This window comes from Pteropus alecto, unplaced genomic scaffold (genome assembly GCF_000325575.1).
Source record: "Pteropus alecto unplaced genomic scaffold, ASM32557v1 scaffold259, whole genome shotgun sequence".
NCBI classification, from domain to species: Eukaryota; Metazoa; Chordata; class Mammalia; order Chiroptera; family Pteropodidae; genus Pteropus; species Pteropus alecto.
Window position 1 is genome coordinate 868,041 of NW_006442492.1, and position 3,942 is coordinate 871,982.

Here is a 3,942-nt window from a genome sequence, read left to right on the forward strand (position 1 = left end):
TTGAGACATTTGGTACATGCGAATGCCTTACCATTAATCAGGAATAAGAATTCACGTAGAAAAGTGAGTTAAATCATCTGAAATTAATTTTGGAAATATATATATACGTGTGTGTGTGTGTGTGTGTGTGTGTGTGTGTGTGTGTGTGTGTGACAGTGACCCCCATCTGAGGCTGACTGTGCGGGAGACTGGATGTGCACCTGGGACTCCCGATTGGGTGACTGTGCGAGACTCCGGTTCTGAGATTTGTGACCCTGTGGCTGGTCTAGGCCCTTTTCCTGAGCGCCTGGCTGTGTGTATGTGAGATTGTGTGTGACTCTGGCCTGTGTACTGGGAACTGTGCTTATGATGCTGTGAGAGGCCACCAGGATGCCCCGGTGAATATGAGAGTGTTTCCCTGACTGCTCATCCTTGGAGTTCTAGCTCTTCGTGTCTGTGGCTGTGCCCCTCTGGGCCTGTGTCACTGTGTGACAGCAACTGAGCTCAGGGTGCTATGTGACTGTGTCATGTCTTTGTGTGCAGCTGAGTCTGAGTTTTCCCTTTTCGTAGTATCATTCCAGACTTCATGTTTACCGTGCATCTTGGCTGTGTGGTGGAGGCGGATTCTGGGGTTTCTATGGTTGCATGGGTGCGTTTTGGAGCTACATGGCTGCTCTGTGCAGGTTCCTGTGGGTTTGCGTGTGACCAGGCTGCTTCTTGCTCTGAGGTCGATTGAGGTTGGACCTCTTAGTCAACAGTTGGGCTGGACTCTTCTAAGCTGGGGCCTCAGGCCTCTGAGCAGGTCACTCCTGCAGCTGCAGGGCGGACCCTCTCCTCCCCACTCCTGCCCACCTTTTCTTGGAGAACCGGTTAAGGCCTCTGGTCTAAACTCATATCCATAGCAAGGCCTGAATACAGAGCAGCTGGAGGACGAGACTGTGGACTGTTTAGAGAAGGGAGAGAAAGCTGGAGGAGGAGCCCTGCAGGCCCAGGAAGTGGCCCCGCCAGAGTCTGGGTGATTCAGGCCTCTTTGTGAAGGAATTTGACTGATAGCATGGAAAGGTTTCTGTGCATCTATAGGGACAGAGATGAGGACCTGGATTTGGTTTAGCAGCCCTGTCTGTCCCACTGGCTCCTGGCAGCGTAGCTCTTTAGCCTGTTTTGCTGGGACTGGCAGGAACATTTTCAGAGAGGCTGCCCCCTCCTCTGGAGGAGAGGCCACCAATGAATTATCTGGTCTGCAGACAGAACATTCTGACAGTCCCTCCTCTGCACGCTGAGAAAGAACATTGGTGGCCAGTTGCCTGCAACTGAAAAGTCAGGCTTGCAGTAGCTTGTCTCCTTCCTACAGAGACATCTGTTCTTCTACATCATTCTTATTACTGCTGTCTTGCAGTTGACAAAGTACTTCCATGCACTTAATCTCATGTTCCCTCCTCAGAAACTATGTGAGATGAGTGAAGAGTTCAGCTTCAGAAAGGTTATACAGAGGGTCTCTTGGCTTGGGTCTCTGATTCTAAACTTTTGTGTTACACTTGATCTATTCCTGCCTGCGACACATTAAACATTTTTTATTTTATTTTTTAGCTGAGATATCATTCACATACCATAAATTCACCATTTTAAAGTATACAATTCAGTGGTTTTTAGTATATTCACAAAGTTGTGCAACCATCACCACTAATTCCAGAACATTTTCCTCACTCCAAACAGAAACCCCACATCCCTTAATCATCATCACCCACAGCTTCTGTTCCACCCACCCCCACCCTACCCCGCTCTCACTAACTCTAGGCAACCACTAATGTACTTTCTGTCTCTATGAATTTGCCTATTTTGGGCATTTCATATGCATGGAATGATATATGTGGTCTTTTGTGTCTGGCTTCTTTCACTTAGCATCATGTTTTCAAGGCTTATCCATGTTGTAGCATATGTCAGTACTGCATTCCTGTTTATTACCAACTAATATTCCCTTGTATGGATAGACCACATTTTGTTGGGCATTTGGTTGTTTCCACCAGACAAATTTTAAATTTTATAGAAAATATTATTTTCACAAGGTGCCAATGACCTGATAAATATAGAGTAAAACTTAGCCAGCTTTTATTTGACTTCAGTAGATCGGCAGCATTAGTCACCCAGTGAGTGAGCAGAGACTGGGATGTCCCCTGGAAGGCAAGGCTTTCTTCCAGATGGGCTGGGGCATGAAGAAGCAAGACAGAATGGCAAGTGCACGCACATGGGCACAGAGTCAGGAGACGAGGGGCTGGGCAGCCCTGCCTCTAGCCTGACCTTCCTTGGGTTACTTCCCTTCTCGGGGCCTCATCTGAAAGGGCTGGCTTCCTTCTTGTGTGTGGTTCTTTGACGTATGTAGCTTGCTTCTCTGGAATCACTGACCTTATGTTGCCTTTCATCATGAGAATCACAAAGAGTGACCGAGAATTAAATAGTCTTGAATTCAAACCCCCAGATCACTTCATCACTTATCAAAATCCTTCACCAAGTTAGAGACACTTAGGGCAGCTGTTTCCTGACCCAGGCTGTCCTGCTGCATGGTGTGGGGACAGAGGGAAATCACGGCCTGGTCAGCAAAACAATGCTCGTCCACCCCCCCCCCCCGCCCAATCTTAAATGATCTCATTTATGTCATTTTACTGTTAATCTTATCTCATTCCTTTGTGAGAACTGGAGAGAGCACAAGAATAGATAAATCAATAACTTTCAGAAATGGATTGTCACACTGTTATTTTTGACAAATGTTCAAGGTGACTAATTTCCCTGGGCAGATCTTCAGTCTCTCTTTTGTGGTTGGATTAAGGTCTCTCAACCTTTGCATTTCTGACATTGGGTACCCAAAATTTTCGGTTGTGGGGGGCCTTCTTGCGTTTTGTAGGATGTTTAGCAGCACTCTGTTCTTTACCCACTAGATGCCAGTAGCATACTCCAAAAACTGGCTCCAAACATTGCCCAGCGTCCCCTGCTGAGAAAAATTGTCCCAGGGCAAGAATCACTGGGTTAGACCCAACATTCTCTTCTAAGTTTGTGGTGGTTGTTGTGTGAGTGGTTTTGTGTGTGCTTCACTTTCAGGACTGAAGATCATGGCCCTGTGGTCAGCAAAGCACTCCCTGATTTTTTCACTTCTTCAGTGTGGGGTAGGGAGCGTGAGAACTAACTGGCCACCAGTATATGCCTCTGCGTCATACTATACATACATTATCTTAATAAAATTTAGGGACTCTGGTGTGAGTCTTGCTGCCCAGACCCCTCCTTGCATTAGCCCTGTACCCTTTTCCCATCCCTTTTGGCTTCTGTCTGGTTTCTGTCCTCGATCAGCCTTGCATCTCTCCCAGCCATCACTGCTTTCCAGGTTTCTCTTTCCCATTCAATAGGCTCCTCTGTGTAACATACAAAACATGCCAATTCCCAATGGTATAGTTGTTTGGGGATGTGTGTGTGTTTTCTTCTCATTTCAGTTTTCTCCATGAAAGAAAAAAAAAGAAAAATTGCAATTGGGGCTTAGGTCAAGGTTACTTCTAGAGCCTCCCCTCTTGGCCTTTTAACTTTTAGAAAATATTAAATGTCCTTTTCTTACATTTATATAAATAAACGAATTGCCTACAAAGTTTTATATTCAACATTTAAGCCTTTTTAAGAACCTAAGAGCTTTTGAGACCTACAGACAGATAGCCTGATCCTGGCCACTTTCCATTATGAAAGACTTGCCTGGAATGGTTTTTTTAAATTAAAAAAAAATTTTTTTTTTTAATTTTTTGCCAGTCTTTTGGGGCTTACAGTGGTGTTGATCACCTAGCTATGGCCTAGCTTGAAGAAGGAAATGGATTCTCTGAAAACACAGCCCCCTCCCCTTAAAAAAGAAAAACAGGATAAGATTCAAAATAACCCTGGAAAGTTGAGAACTGAGGGCTGGACGATTGTGTTAAGCAACAGTGCCAGATAGTA